This window comes from Sceloporus undulatus, chromosome 4 (genome assembly GCF_019175285.1).
Source record: "Sceloporus undulatus isolate JIND9_A2432 ecotype Alabama chromosome 4, SceUnd_v1.1, whole genome shotgun sequence".
Taxonomy (NCBI): domain Eukaryota; kingdom Metazoa; phylum Chordata; class Lepidosauria; order Squamata; family Phrynosomatidae; genus Sceloporus; species Sceloporus undulatus.
In genome coordinates, this window is record NC_056525.1 from 204,361,410 (window position 1) to 204,378,260 (window position 16,851).

At 47.7% G+C, this 16,851-nt stretch overlaps 1 long non-coding RNA gene across 1 annotated transcript in view; it reads left to right on the forward strand.

The window, feature by feature from the left end:
• Positions 1-7,637: 7,637 nt before the first annotated feature.
• Positions 7,638-16,851, forward strand: part of LOC121929654 — a 61,107-nt gene continuing 51,893 nt past the window's right edge. The window contains exons 1-2 of the long non-coding RNA XR_006103712.1: positions 7,638-7,749; positions 10,672-10,903. This is a non-coding gene — a long non-coding RNA (uncharacterized LOC121929654). The remainder of the gene's footprint in view (positions 7,750-10,671; positions 10,904-16,851) is intronic.

The following is a 16,851-nucleotide window of genomic DNA, read 5'->3' on the forward strand; positions in this document are numbered from 1 at the left end:
GGAAGACCAGTAAAGAGCTGGAAGCCTGACAGATTTTAACTACACCCGCACTGTAGAAATAATCCAGTTTGACACCACTTTTACTGCCATGGCTAAATGCTATGGAATTAAGGGTATTGTAGTTTGATAAGGCACCATAACTCTCTGACAAAGGAGGCGAAATGTCTCACTAAACTACAGTTTCCAGAATTCAATAGCATTGAGCCATGGCAGTTAAAGTCAACAGGTGGCTTGAAGGTACATACACATGTAAACACATGCTAGAAGCTCCTGCTATGTTACTACTGAAAACACTCTCCACTCATCATCCTGATAGTTGCCTCAACATCCACAACAGAGTATAAATGAGATTTTCAACATGAGATATTTGAATCATGAAATATTTACTCATCCTTCACCATTATGCCCATACTGTAAGTTACTAAAAAGTTATACTTACACTGAAAAATATTATGTTGTCCCTAAAATTATAAAAGAGAATTAAATGAAAATAACTAGATAATTTGTAGCTAGTAACTTGCAAGAGGTGATAGATATGCAGGCCTCTGCCCGTGTGTGTTGTCTCACTTGCAGTATGAAACCCTGATATGAAAGGAAGGCTGTGCATCTCTCATTTCCATATGCAAATTATGTTTGAACATGAACAGTGAAACCACTTGCTTTTCAAAGTCAAAATGCAGATTGATATCTTTCCCCTCTTTAGGTGGAAATAAATGCCAATACTCCCTTGCAAGGAAAAAGTAAATTATGTTTTGTACAACTGGGCATTTAAATGGAAAACATTAGGAGCAAAGAATCTCATTTGCTGTGTATGGATGACTGCATGTCCCTGAATGGTTACACCCTTCCGAGATCTCACTGGAGTCCAGATGAGAAAACCCCATTGCCAGACACAAAAGGCTGCTTCTGAAACAAGTGAACAGTGGGGCAGACAACAAGATTAGGCATGAAGGAAGAATTTTTACATTTAGAGCAAGTGTGAAATAATGTAGCAGTGGCACAGTCCCTCATTGGTAAAGTATATTGTACAAGCACATGGATGTAACAACAACAATAATCGATGCCCATTTTAAACTGTATAAGCTGTAGGAAGTGCTAGCACAAGAGTGGGGGGAAAGTAGATCCTCCACATGTTGGTGAAGAACAACTTGTCAGTTCTAGTCAGCATTGCCAATGGTCAGGGATGATGGGAGCTGTAGTACTGCAACTTCTGCAAGGCCTAACAGATTTGAAATCAAAAGCCAGAAGACCTATAGCAGAGATAAGCCATCTTTTGCATGTAAGAAAACAGACCTACCCCTCCAGAGCCCTCTGTAGATGTGATGATGTGAGGAGCTACCCATAATGTTGGGTGGCATAACCCTACCACTGCAGAAATTCAGGGATCTGTCTGTGTTCCATGCTTTGCCCTCTCTTCAACTTTTTCCATTGGAGCAGAAAAAGATCAGGTGAATACAAAATCACATGGTTTTGTGCATTGCTCCAGGATATGCAGCTCACTCATATGTTATCTTGCTTTATTTCTGCCTTGCTTGAAGCTATGATTCAGCTGTGTACTCTTAGGGGCAGTCAAAGCCTGCTTTGCTCAACATTCCTGTCTTGCTAAAAACACAGAACAGGGGGGGAAATTGTGAGAGTAAGTGTCATGCCCTCCCCTAAAAATTCAGCTTCAGAAGATGAAATAAACCTATCATAGCCATGCCCTCCTCCAAATTAGTTTGATGGTCACCCTGAGTTCTCCAGAGGAGCAGGAGACAGGAGAGAAAGCTCCCAGTCTGCAGGAAAGGTGAAGGCTTTGGCATTTGGCACAAACCCAGTCCCTCCTTTGCAAGCAAAGTGAGAGGCTGTGCACAAGCAGTGGGGAAACACCCTCTTGAAATACGATCTGCAAATTGGGTGGGGCTCAGTTCATTAGGTTTATAAGGGCCCTTGCCTGTTTGGGTTTCTCTCTCAGAATGTGTCTACTGTGAAATATGATCCTGTAATTTACTGTCTTGGACTGTTTCTTAACTCAGGTGTCTTGCCACTCCTACATGGGCTCTGCTTTGATTTACAGCTCCTGACTAAGCTTGTCATATGTCTTGGAAAACCGGGACAAATGGGGCCTCCTGACTTACTGGGCAGGCCGAGTTGCTGGGGCCATCAGGGCGGTCGCCCGGTGTGGGCGCCTGCGGGGGCGGCCACGGGCGGGCCCCGCGTGCTGGGCGGCCTACCTGGCCGACATGGCAGCGGACGCCCCTGCGGAGCCCTGGGAACAGAAGCGCCAGGGGCCGCCGCTCCTGGACTACAGCTCCCAGCATCATATGGGAGCGGAAGCGGCCCTCATTGGCTGGCGTGGGAGGGATGTCTACCACGCTCATTGGCTGGGAACCCGAGGAGGCGGTCCTCTCGGGGGCTCCCAGACGCTGATTGGCTGGAGGGCCTTTTTAGGCCCTGGATCGCCGGTGGCCGGCGCCATTTTGACTTCCTGGCTCGGAGAGGCAGCGTGGGGCTGCAATTCTCCAGCGCTGCTTCGCCCTCCACCATCGTGGAAGCGGGCTAAGAGCAGCTGCAGCCAGGACTTTGGAGCTGCCTGCTCCACATTTTAGGGGTGCAGCGGCAGCGTTAGCGGCAGCGCTAGCGGCGGCGGGAGCAGCGACCAGACTCCGTCGGAGCCGCTTGCTCCCCCCCCCCCACACACACACACTCCTAATTTTTAAAGGGGTAGAAGGAAGATCACCTGGGCTTGCCTCTGCATTGCAGCTGACCTCAACTTCAGACAGGTACTTTATCTTCCTCTCTGGTTCAGTGGGGCACTGGGGCTGCTGTTAGGCTCATTATGCCCTCTTCCAAGCATGCCGCCAACTCAGTCCCATCTCGTCCAGCGACCAGGGGCCAAAGTGGGCGGGCACCTAAATCTTGGGCAGACCTGGCTCCCAAGCCACGCAATCAGCGCCCACCACAGCCACAAGGGGGTGCTGCACCATCCGGCCTCCACCCTCGGTCGGGTCAGACAAATGAGACACCCCAAACAGTCACGTTGCCCACGGGACAGATAACAGAGACTGCAGCTGCGACTCCACCCCAACCTACGAACTCTGAGGCTCCAGCAGATATTACTCGAATTCTCGCTGCCTTTCTGGAACAACAGCGTATCTCATCACAGCAGCCCTTCTTGCCAGCTCAAGCGTCTGTCCAGCACCAGGCTGGGGACCCAGCCGCGGCAGGGATTGACCCTCCTCCACCTGCCATGGAGGGGCAGACTTCGGCAAGCCTCCTACAGGCCCTCACTGCTTTCCTGGAGCAGCAGCGCAGGGCACCACAACGTCCTCCAAGATCACCACCACCACCTGCCCAGCCTCCCGCCAGTGAGCCAGCAGATTTATCGACTACACCCCCTCCTCCAGCTTTGGACAGCCAGGCAATGGCAAGTTTTTCACGCATCCTTTCCGAGTTCATGCAGCGGATGGACCAGCGCGAGCGAGGAAGACAACGTAGCAGCCCCTCGGGTTCTAGCTCCTCCTCTTCATCCTCGCCATCCTCGTCCAGTTCCAGATCATCCCATAGATCTTCAGGACATAGGAAGAGGTCCAAAAGAAAGAAGCGCAACAAGAAGAGCCGTAGGCGTGACAACAGAGCGGCCAATACAGGGGGTGGTGAGGACTATTGGGTTGCAGGTGCAGATATCCCAGGCATGCCTGCCTGGGCCGCCAGACGCAGGTCCAGGCGTCAGGGGATAGAAGGGGTATGGGTCGACGGTCAAGCTCCTCCCTTCCCACTCCCAGCCAGGGGCGACACCTACCCAGGCCTTCACCTTCCCAAGTCCACCAGAAAGCGGATTCTTAAGGGAAAATATGTTGATGTTTTCTCCCTTTTGGAGCCCCTGGGTGAGGAGGCCGCCTCCCCATCTCGAAAAAAAGGTGACAAGAAGCGTAGGCCGCGCCAAGCGGAGCGCAATTTCTCCAATTGGACCGAGGGTTTTTCCACTTTTCTAGGGGTTGTTTCCATGGCTTACCCAGACAGGGCTTGGCATCTAGCAAACCACATGTCCAATGTCCACAAAGCCAGAGCTATAGCTGGCGAGGCAGCTGCCATCGCCTATGATGCAGCCTTCCGTAAGCGGGCCTCTGAGAGCAGCATGGATAGGTGGGACCAAATCAACAGTGATGTCTGGCTACTCCAGGTGGGCCCCCACATCAAGGGAAAGTCAGATCCCAAATACTCCAGGTGGGTGTCCAAAAAAGACTCCCGCAGGCCCCTCTGCTGGGAGTTCAATTTGGGTAGATGTGTCAGGTCAGTGTGCAAGTATGACCACTGCTGTGAGGTATGCATGGGCCCTCATGCCAAGCTAGCTTGCACCCGCTCCTCGGGTGCCCACCAGCCCTTTCGTCAGGGACGCCCCACCCCTGCAGCCTCCGGTAAACAAGACGTTCCCCCCACTACCACCACTGGGGGGTTGGGGGGTCCAAAATGAGCTCCCCAGGGCTGTTCTGTCTCCTTACTCCCTTGCTCCCACACCTGTCCGCCCGGCCGCCTTAATCAAGCTCCTCCAAGGTTACCCCCTCCGGGAGTCAGCCAAGTTTTTGGCCGATGGTTTCTCTCAAGGGTTCAGAATCCCTGCCCAGGGCCCCCGGGAGGCTTCTGATGCCCGCAACCTCAAGTCAGCCAGGGACATGCCTGAGGTTCTTAAAGCCAAACTGGACAAAGAAATCAAAGCGGGCAGGGTGGCGGGCCCTTTCTCCTCCCCCCCTTCCCTAACCTCAGGGTCTCCCCACTGGGAGTGGTGCCCAAAAAGACTGCCGGTGAATTTCGCCTAATTCACCATCTCTCCTACCCACCAGGAAGGTCCGTCAATGATGCCATCCCACCCGAGCTGTGCTCAGTCCGCTATGCATCATTCGATCATGCAGTTAGGCTCATCAGATCTTGTGGCCGGGGGGCTCTTATGGCTAAGTGTGACATCCAGTCAGCCTTCCGGCTACTCCCAGTCCACCCTGATGATCTCTGCCTGCTTGGGTTCCGATTTGAAAACCAATGGTATTTCGATAAGGCGATGCCCATGGGCTGTTCCATCAGCTGTGCGGCATTCGAGACCTTCAGCTCCTTCCTCGAGTGGGAGGTCAAGAGGAGGGCCACCTCCCCTTTGGTCACCCACTACTTGGATGACTTCCTTTTCACAGGCAGGGCGGGTGACACTGGCTGTGCCAAGCTTCTCGCCACCTTCCAAGCCCTCACTGATGAGCTAGGGGTCCCTTTGGCATCAGAAAAGACTGAAGGCCCCACCACTTCCCTCTCCTTCCTGGGCATTCAGCTAGATTCTTTGGCCGGTGTTTCCCGATTGCCCGAGGACAAGCTCCTCAAGCTCCACACTCTAATCAAGGCCACCCTGTCGGCCCCTAAGGCAACCCTTAAAGAGATTCAGACCATCCTTGGTCACCTCAATTTTGCCTGTAGGGTGGTCTCACCTGGTAGGGCTTTCTGTGCCAGGCTTGCCAGGGCCACCGCAGGCGTTCGGGCCCCTCACCACTACATCCGCCTTTCCAAGGGTATCAAACAAGACCTCCTCATGTGGGATAGATTTCTTGATCACTTTAACGGAATTTCCCTTTGGCAGCGCCCATGGGCCCTGGGTCAGGGCCTTCAAATCCATTCCGATGCAGCAGGCAGCCAGGGTTTCGGGGTCTATTTCCAAGGCCACTGGTGCGCCCAGCGCTGGCCAGATCACTGGTTGACCACTGACATCCTGAGGGACCTCACCTTCCTTGAATTCTTTCCCATCTTAGTGGCAGTTCGTTTATGGGGCAGCGAGTTAGCCAATAGGGAGGTCACCTTCTGGTGCGACAACCAGGCGGTTGTCAGGGTCATCAACACCCAAACCTGCAAGTCTGATAGGGTCATGCTCCTGTTACGCCCTTTTGTGCTGCTTTGTCTCAACAAGAACATCACTTTCAAAGCCCGATTTGTGCCTGGTCTCGATAATAATTTGGCAGACACCTTGTCTCGTTTTCAGGAGGCCAGGTTCCGGCGGTTGGCACCGGGAGCAGACCCCTCTCCCACTCCCTTCCCACAGGAACTATGGAACATTGGAAGTTTGTTGTGACTCAGGGCGTCCTGGCTTCGGTGGCCCCTGCCACCCTCCGAGCCTACGACGGAGCCATCTCCAAGCTACATGCCTTTTTCGGGGCTTCAGGCCTCAGCCCCCACTGGCCTATCCAGACTGAGACAGTTTTACAGTTCTTGGTGTGGCTACGGGAGACTGGGATCGCTCCTCGCACCATGGCAGTCCATCTGGCGGGGATTTCCTTCTTTTCTAAGGCGAGCGGCGTCCAAGACCCCTGCTTGTCGTTCCTGGTGCGCAGGGCCCTAGAAGGGTGGCGGAGAACGGCCCCCCGGAGATCTGATGGCAGGAGGCCCATCTGCTTCGAGATCCTCTGCTCCATTTCCAGTCACCTGAAACATGTCTGCCATTCAAAAGATGAAGCCAGCCTTTTCCAGACGGCATTTGTCACAGCTTTCTTTGGGGCTTTCAGGGTTAGCGAGCTAGTTTCCTCGGCCAAGGTGGGCGGGTCCAATAGATGCCTACAGGTGGGGGACGTGGTCTTAGCCTCCAAGGCCGTTTACATAACCCTCCAAATGTCTAAGGGTGATCAGCTGGGAAAAGGGGCCACCATCACCTTATATAAGCTGCGGGGCCACCGCCTGTGCCCTGTAAAAAATCTCTGCAGATACCTGTCATCCCGCAAGAACATGAGGGGCCCACTATTCACCCACGAGGATGGTTCTCCTGTCACGAGATACCAGTTAGTGTCGGTGCTCCGGATGGCCCTGCAACGAGCTGGTTTACCCGCCATGGAGTTCGGCAGCCACTCTTTCCGCATCGGGGCTGCTACTTCGGCTGCACAGTGCGGGATGACTCAGGACTCTATCAAGAAGCTGGGGAGATGGAGGTCCAGGGCGTTCAAGGGCTACATCCGCCCACGCTTAGACCAGTCTCATGGACTCTTGGGGGGCTCAAGTTTAGGTCGAGGGTTGGCGGAAGGCGGCCCTCTCTAGGGCTCGGCCTTCGTGGCGGAAGCATAGGTCTCGGATCTGGTGGGCGTGGTTTACTGTGCTGCGGAGCACAGGATCGGGAGTCATCTGCGGACCCAGGGGTGCTGAGGGAGAGCGATGTTGCCATTGTGGGGGTGACATCGATTCAGCGTCCCCCGGTGACAAGGGTGGAAAATGCGCATGGGCGCATAGCCGAAGGGGCGCAAGGTCGCGCACCTGGTCGGTTACCCCTCTGTCGTCCCGATGCCTGGTCGTGTCCAGGCATATTCAGTTCATTGACCAACGTGGGTTGGTGGATGACAGATCCGGACCTTATGCTTTTCAGGCCAACCCTCCTTTCAGTTATGTATAGTTAATAAAGTTGTGGCCAATTTCTGCCAATTGCTTGTCTTCGTGGTATTATTTCAATTGGTGGTTGTCTTGGGGTCCTTAATTATCCAGCCCTGCCCAACTCCACAGCAATCCTGGATTGGAGGCTCTAAAAATGTCCCAGCTGGGCCTTTTAGACCCACAAATCCCAGATTCCTGCCTCATTCCAGGCCACATTTTGTCAATCTCCAGTCAGGCAAGAATAGTCAGCTGAGCTTGGCTCCACTTCCTTCCCTCTTCACTCCTGTGATGTGTCAGTTCTCCTTCTCAGGTGGCTGCTGTTGCCTCCAAGTGCTCCACTGTGCAGAGCCAGGCCACAAGGAGGAAGCCACTGTGACTGCCTACTTCCAGGTACAGGACGCCATTCCTCCAGCAGGTAGAAGGCTGGCAGAGGGAGCTCAGGGAGGAAGGGCGCATGGCTGTGCATGGCCCTGGCCAAGCACCGAGGAGATCCAGCGTGGGAAGACCTCCCAGGGGGTGAGGTGCAACCATGCAGGGCCTCAGCCAATTGTGAAGAAGATTCAGCAGAGTAAGACCTCCCTAAAGGTGAGGCATGGCAGCACAGGGCCTCAGCCAAGTGCCAAGGAGATCCGGTAGGGCAAGGCCTCCCTGGGCATGAGGCACAGCTGAGGCAAGTGCCGAGTGCAGCAACTGGCAAGGCCTCCCAGACTCAGGGTGAGGCACAGCCACACAGGGCCTCATCTGAGCACCAAGGTGATCCAGTGCGGCAAGGCCTTCCTCCAGCCTGGACCCAGGTGCATGAATGTATATGTGCATGAATTTATATTAATGTTTTTAATGTTAGTAATGTTTTTGGTTTTTAGTTGGTCATGTCCTCCACTGTTCTTGAATGTCCTACATTTTGTCCTACATTTATTTTCTACATTTTGTCCTGGTTTTGTGGAAGAGAATTATGGCAACCCAACTCCTGACCTCTTTCCCCCCTTCAACAACTGTTTGTATCTGACACCACCTGTTCCTTAAACTGTTGCACATTTGGAAATCTGCATTCTGTTGCATAAAAGCAGGACAGTTAGCAGTTATGCTTGCAGAATTCCTGTTTCCTTCTTTTTGCCACATCTGCTCTCTTCTTGCATCACTCTATCCTGAACAATTTCTTTCTCCTCTCTATCTCTCTCTCTCCCCCATTGTATGATGTTTGATCATAAATAAGTCACCTTTAACTAAAATTACATGTTTTACAAAGAAGACTAAGCTTGTCTCTATTCTCTGCTAGACCCAGGGTGGGTGGATGTGAGAACAGTTGTTCAGCTTCTCCCTACTCTCCTAGAGATATCCACTACAGTCTCTCACGTTTTGCAACAGCTGTAACTGAGGACCTTATCGCACCCCTTAAATAACCTGTCTTACCTCTTCTGAACTGAAGTCTAATTCGGACTGCAGCTGGGTCCCATCGCAAGGATTTTGCAGCCAAAGCTGCTGGGTGAGTCCAGCCTGGCTGCAGCCTGGATCCCCAGCGCGCTTCAGCAGCCATTTTTTTAAAAGTCAGAAAGGTCCCAGTTTCAAAACAAGGCTCCCAAAACACACCTGAGACCCGGGCTGCAGCTAGGTAAACTTACCCGGCGGTGGCAGCAGCAGCAAAATCCTAGCGATAGGACCCGACTGCAGTCTGAATTAGACTAGGTAAACCAGATTATTTAAGTGGTGCGATAAAGTCCAGAGCCTCATGCCAGCAGGAGGGCCTGCTCAGTCAAAGATATTTTCACCTATGCTGTGCCTTGCCAATGAGAGAGGTGGGGGAAATGTGGTTCTGCTGCTGGATTGCAACTTTTATCAGCCCTAGCCAGTACAACCAGTATCTGGACAACCATATTTTAGCTACCTCTACTTACAGGGAGGGTATGGTGCAGGCAAACAACTGAACCATATCATCTCAAGGGATGGTCTTCAAGGTTGTACGACTCAGTCAACCCTTGTCTTTGCTTCCATGATACCTTAATCAGGAAAGGAAAGGGAAGCAAAGTGCCTGGAAGAGCAATTTGACCTCAAGGAATATATGTCAAGTCCATGCAGCTGACTTGAAAAGTCCTTATCTTTGATTTCTCCATGGTGGAGCTGAAGTAGACAACAAAGGTGGGACAGTATGCCATGTAGAAGGAGGGGGTTCTGAAACAGTTCATGGGTCATATTGGAGAGCTCTGCAGGCTAGATTAGACCCACTGATGAGAGATTCCCCATTAATGAATAAGCACAAATAGTTTCTTCCTTTAAAAAAAAAGCATCAATAGTGTATAACCATCAACATTTATCAGTGCTGATACGAAAATATAATTGAGTCATACAAATTAAAGACCCCCCCCCCCAGTTATGCCCACTGGCATCACAGATAGGCAAAGAATGAGTATTGGCATAAGTGGCTGCTTATTTTGCTCCCTTAAATAATTTTGTGGTTATGCATTAAATATGTTGGATATGATCCAGAATGAAATTCGCCTGAATAAGTCTCATTAGAATGTGGGCTTGGATGATCAGACCCTATGAACCTTTAAGATAAATATAATTTATAAAGATACTCAGCCAGAATGGACATAAACATCATTTCAGTTAGCAATGGATATTATGATATGTGGAAAAAAAGAAAATTAGTCCTATATTCAAAACAAGAAGCAGTGTTCATTTTCAGTCTTTTAAACACCACTGGCTAATGCTTTCCTACACCTTACATAAATTAGAATTTTATTATCGATCTCTGCTTTAAATCTGATTGAGTCGGCTGAACCCATCCTAAAGACAGCAAGTCTGTTTTCGGCATTTGGGTGTCCAAAACACCTGCCAGCTGTTTGTCTGCTGAATTGAAGACATCATGTTTTCAATTTCCTTCAATAAAGCTATGAATCTGGCAATTTGCTGGCCTGCTTCAGCTAAACAGAAAGGACAATTTGAGAAAGATCATAGTTCAGGCTCAGTCAGACGGAAACGATTGAAAACAGAGAACTGGCCACTATGTTTCTCTCCCCCCCTAACCTGCTCCCCAATGCAGCTTGCTGTCACAGTTTGACTGACAAACTGACTTTTTTGAGGTGCTCATGCCCATTTCAGTCAGAGTTTATTGAAGGTGATTTTGATCTTCTCCACGAGGCCACAGCAGTGGCCATGCCATCTGTCACCTTGATTGCATCGTGGATTCTCTGGAGAGGGCGCGATGGCTCCTGATCATTTACAGATTGTGCTGCTTTCGCCTCCATAAGGACCACATGCACAGAGCCAGATGGTGAACATACACGCTTATTATAAGTCTTTATCTCTGTGCAGGAAGGAGAGGCACCATTAGATCTCCCTCAGGAACCTCGCTCCTCTCTACCATCATGCAGTTCTTCAGCAAATACAGTCTTCTTCAGCTGTCATCATCAACCTACCTCTGAAAATTAAAAAAAAAACACAATAATTCCATCAGCCGGAGCAAGAGACGGGCAAGCGGTTCTCACACAAAGCTGTCTCCCCCATCATCCTGCTTCACCCTCCTCTCCCTGACTGTCAGCACAAGGTAGAGGCAAGTTTGTTTGCAAATAGACTGCATTAACAGGGGCTTCTGATTAAATATAAAACAAGGTTATTGGGAGGGTTACAGGCTCAGTTGATTAAATGTTTTGTGGATCAGGAGAGGCTCTTCTTCATCAATTGCCTTTTATTTTAAACATCACAAGTGAGGAAGAGGAGATTGTTTATTCCAGATAAAGTCTTCAACCTCTCCCACTACAAATGTTGATTATCCTACTCTATGCAAGCACATTACAGTCTCAGAAAGTGGAAGTTTCATGTTAGCAAAAGCAGTATCACAGTGTGTGTGTGTTATGCAGGTTTGCCCAGGTGTCTCACTAAAGGATGGGAAGTAAGATTCTTTACAGTCGACCCCCGGGTTACGAAATTAATTCGTTCCGGCGCCATTTTCGTAACCCGGAAGTCTTTCGTTAGCCGAATCCCCATAGGCGCTAATGGGGGAAAAGCCGCGGCTCTGCCGCGGCTCCATTTAAAATAGCGCCGGCTTTTTTCGCAACCCGGGGAAACCTTCGTAACCCGGAAATAATTAATTAATTTTTTTTTTTCGTAACCCGGAAATTTCGTATCGCGGCGCGTTCGTATCCCGGGGTACCACTGTACTTGGAAAGGACTTGGCTTGCCCTAGGTTTGCAAATACAGCAGAGAGCTAAAGGACTGTTACATGCTACCCTCCTGCTGTTACAGAACTGGGGCTGGGGAGAGAAGTGAAATATAAAGAGGGCACAGAAAGGCTGGTTGCTTTTTCCACTTAACAGAAAGACTCATATCTTTACAGCACTCCTTGTAAAAGTAAGGAATACAAAATCCACAGTCCCTTACAGCCATTTCTATACCAGATGATTTGATTCCAATAGCATTACTCTAAAGTAAATGTTGCAGAAATGTTAGCCTGCTATATGCACCTTCAAATCTGCCATGGCATTCTTAATATAACAATTATTGCCAATTGTTTTTCTGAAATCAGTTGTCCTAAATTATAAACAGAATAATATGTGCTACTATGCTCAGTTGTGCTAATCCCCCACTCAATATGAGGGGAAATTCCAAGAAAGTGTGTGTGTGTGTATGTGTGCATGCATACATGCACAATCACACACACACACACACACACACATTTGCATTGCCAAGACTGGAATGTCTTTCAGAGTAGAAGTCTGGCCTCCTTCCAGTTTCAAGCATCTTCCCTAAAACACATGGTGATTATTATTTTTGCTCTTGTTTTTAAAACACAGATCTTTCTCAAGGAAGGTTAAGAAGACAGAAAACCTCTCCATTATCGATGCTAAGCAAAATCTGAAAATATCAATGTAATCTCAAATTAAAATGCCACGATCAGGTTAATTGGGGGGAGGGTGCTTTGAGAAGAGAATAGCATTGTTGATTTTTTTTTTTCTTTAAAAGATTTGTATGTTATTCTCAGCATACAGTTAATATCATTTCTGTTTATTTTCACTTCATTACCAGGACAAGTTTATGGGATGGCTATGCTGACTATCATCCAGTTGCCAAGAACAGAAACCAGCCTATCAATCTGGGATTCTGTGTTCTCCCAAACATAGGGACAAAAGCAGAGAGCTGACTAGGGGTAACAGTGTAGTGACAATGACTATGCTCCACCTACTAATCACAATGTCTTTTGCAAAAAAGGCACACCAGCCATTTATTAAATCAACCAATCAACATGCAGTGACATGAGTACCACTGTGAAATAGCCATGATGACATTACTTCATCCATTCCACATACTTTGCCAATGCCATAGCTCAGGTTATAGGTTATGTAATATGTTTCTGAATTCCCATCTGGTAAAGATTTGAATCTTCCAACAGCAGAAAAATAAAAGGCAGCACAATAGCAATTTTCCTAGATAAACATCTGTGACCAGATAGAAAAGGACTAGAATTATAGACTCATAGAATCATGGGATTATAGAGTTGGAAGGGCATCATGGTCTACCAAATCCAACCCTCTCCTCAGTGGAAGATCTCCAGTTAAAGGATCCCCTGCAAATAGCTGTCCAGCCTCTTTTTGGAGATATCCACAGAAAGGGGACCCAGCACCTCTCCAGGCAATTGGTTTCATTGCCAAACCACTCCACTTGTCAAGAAGTTCCTTCTAATGTTCAGTCAAAATCTATCTACTGTAACTTCATACCATTAGACCTGGTCCTGCCCTACCTTGGGACAGCAGAGAACACGCCTGCTCACTCTTCTCTGTGACAGGTCTTGAGGTATTTAAAGAAGGTAATGATGACACCCCTTAGTCTTTTCTTCACCAAGGTGAGCACACCCAGCTCCTTTAACCTTTCCTCATATATTTTGTTCTCCATACCTCTTGTTGCCCTTCTCTGAACCTGCCCCTATAGCCTTCTTAAAATGATGAACCCAGAACTGAACACAGTACTCCAGATGAGACCTGACCAGCACAGAATGCAGTGGGGCTATTACTTCCCTTGACTTGGAAACTATGCTTCTATTAATCCAGACTAAAATAGCATTTACCTTCTTTGCTACAGCTTCACACTGCTGACCCATGTGCAAATTATGATCAGCAATAATCCTCAGGTCCTTTTCACATGAAGTACTACCAAACCATCCTATACCTGTGCATTTGATTTTTGTCGTCTAAATGTAGAATTTTGCATTTGTCTACTGAATTTCATTCTATTAAATTTTGCCCAAATTTCTAATTTATCTAGGTCCTTTTGAATTCTGTTCTTATCTTCCAATGTGTTTGCCACCTTCCCAATTTTGTCTCAACTGCAAACTTGATAAGAATTCCTTTCACCCCATCATCTAAGTCATTGATTAAAAGATTGAAGAATAGTGGCAATAAAATAGAACTTTGAGTCACTCCATTGGCAATCTCTTCCTATGAATAGTTTGAAGTGCAGCTTTTGATGGCAACTCTTTGGGCACAGTCTTCTAATCAATTATGGATCCATCTAAGTGTCCCTATCTATTCCATATTTGATAAATTTTCTAATCAAAATATTATGTGGGACCTTATCAAATATTTTGCTGAAATCCAGATAAATGACATTCACAGAATTTCCACCATCTATTAAACTAGTAACTTGATGGAAAGGGGGTATAAGAATAATTTGGCAGGATTTGTTCTTGACAAGCCCACGCTGGCTCTCCCTGCATTGTCATCAAGATACTTGAAGACAGACTCCAGTATAATCCATTCTACTTCCCCTCCCCCAATATTTCAGTCAGGCTGATTGGTCTGTAGTTTCATTGATTTTTTTTTTTTTGCCTTTTTAAAAAAAACAGATGGACAATGTTGCCTTTCTCCATTTCTTTGGCACTTTACCTATTCCCCCAGATTTCTAAAAAAATGATGGCAAGTGGTTCAGAGAGGACATGTGCAAATTCCTTCACTACTTTGAGATGTAATTTACCCAGCCCTCCAGATCTGAACTAGCTGGGAGTCAGTGTTGTGTAGTGGTTTGAGTGTTGGACTATGACTTTGGAGAGCAGGGTTTGAATTTCAGCTCTGCCATGAGTGATCTTAAGCAAGTCACACTCTCTCAGCCACAGAGGATGGCAATGGCAAACTCTCTCTGAAGGAACTTGCCACTGACCAGCACACAATTACAACATGTTGATTCCTGGCTAACTCCTTGTCACTCTTGATTTGCAGTCCAGCTCCCTTGCCAAGTTTTCTGCTGTTGCATGGAAGCGCACAATTTTCTTGGTTGGGGGGACTTTAGAAAAATAGATATTGAATAGTTCTGCCTTTTTGATTGTGATCTGTTTGGCATCCGTTTAACACTGGCCCTACTGTCTCCTTCATCGTTCTCTTACCTCGAATGTATCCGCAAAACCACGTTTCATTCTGAGCTTTAGCTTTCCCTTTACTATTCCTTCAACTGAAGCCTTTTCAAAGGCAGCCATGAATATCACATAAGAGTCACACATAACAAAGGCTCTGTCTGCACAAGCCAGGATACTACAGAAGCAACCCTTGTCCTGCAGCTGCCCCAATCTCCTCAGTTACCTGGAGCTCCATTCTTGCACCGCCATGGCTATTTGCATGGGCACCCCTCTGAGCTGCTCTTCATGTTCACCACCACCTCAGGTCACTGGCTTCTGAGGTCACAACAAAGCAAGTCATAACAAGGATCTAGTGATGGTCACATGCTGCACATCTTATTCTGACCCCAGAACAAGTGCTTTATGGTGGTGGCAGATGTGTAGGGTAGTCCAGCTGTTAAAACAGTGGCAACAGCACAGGAACAAAGGATTTGGGATCTTCCTGGAAGATATGAAGCAACAGGTGGGGGGGGGGGGGAGTGAGTGCACGCACATGTGTGTATACAGAACCTTTTAAAGTCTATTGTGCCCCAGTTTTGGTGTGGAACATGCTGACATCTGGACTGCTTGCATCAAAACTGGGGTTTGGGATGTGCATCACCCAGACAGGATGATGCCAGAACAGGGGTGGGGCAGGCCTTTCAGCCCATGCAGATAGGTCCTAAGAGTCATGTCATTAGTCAAGATTAGCATGAACATTTTTGGCTTACAATCCACTTTCTTAGATTCATGGAGTATAATATTCATTTCATTCCCTCTCTCAGGAGACCAAAATTAGGTCCTGCATTATAATGACTACTACTTAGTGATATGAATAATAAGTGGAAACTGATACATAGCAGAAGTAAATATAACAGCCTCAACCAGGTAATTATGGGGTTCAACTGTGCCTTTTCCTTTTGCCTCAGACCCTTCATCCCCTCCTGCCACCCATCTTTTGTGTTCCTTTAGTTGATTACCATAGACACTGTTAGTTATTGTACCTCTAACAGATACTATCTCTCTGCATCTCCTACCCACCAATTCAATGTGGCATATCTGTCCCCTTACCATTTCTGATGTTTCCAGTGGCTAAAACTGTACAGAAGGGCCGTGTCTGCTGTGATGCACCACTTATGGAATACCCTCCCCTTAGAGGCCCAGCTGGCATGTTGCTATCATTCCAGCATCAAGTGAAAACATGTTTGCTTACTGAAGACATCAAGTACAGATTTAAAGTGGTTTTAATTTCTCTTATTTTAACTTGTTAAATTGTTTAATATGTTTTTATAATTTTAAAATCATTTCTACCATTTATTTTGTTTTAAACTAAGAAAGAGTGCTAATAAACACCACCTGGGGAAATACATTGAGACACTTGGGGCCCTTCGTGGGATCAGGCTAGGATGAAGCACAATGTCTATATCCTGGGTTTCAAGCTTAGAAGTATTTGGATGGCAAAGGCTAGGTTCCCCCACACAAATCCATGTCTGCACATCTGTTTTGCTGCTGCATTGCAGATTCTTCAATTAATAAAGCTGTGGCCTTCTTTCATTCAACTCTTATGTCTGCCATTGTCATTTGGGTGGGAGGGCAACACCATTTCCCACCTTCCCTCCCTCAAAGTTTCACCAGATTGTAAAATAATAATCATTTATAACTTATTTATTTATAGCCCACCCAATCATGAGGAATCCAGAAGGGTTACAACAGGAAAAATACATGGAATACAATAAAATCCAAATTTAGTCCTTTCCTTTTTTAAAAAAAAGGGAAATAATAGGTGGGCAACTAACGTAGATCATAGTATGTGGGGAGAGGAATTAAGTTGAGAAGGCCTGCCAGAAGAGATCCATCTTAAGAGTCTTCTTAAAGGCTGCAAGAGTGGAAATATAACAGATCTCCTCAGGCAGGTCATTCCATAGCTTTGGAGTAGCAGTAGTGAAGGCTCTCTGGGTTACTGAAATCAGCCCAGATTTTTTCGACTGAAGTAGGTTCTTTCCCGAGGACCTTAGTGTGCAGGACAGACAGTACGGGAGAAGGCAATCCCTTAAGTATTCTGGTCCCATGCCACTTTAAAGGTAATAACCAACACCTTGTACCTTGCCCAGAAACTATTTGGCAGCCAGGGAAGG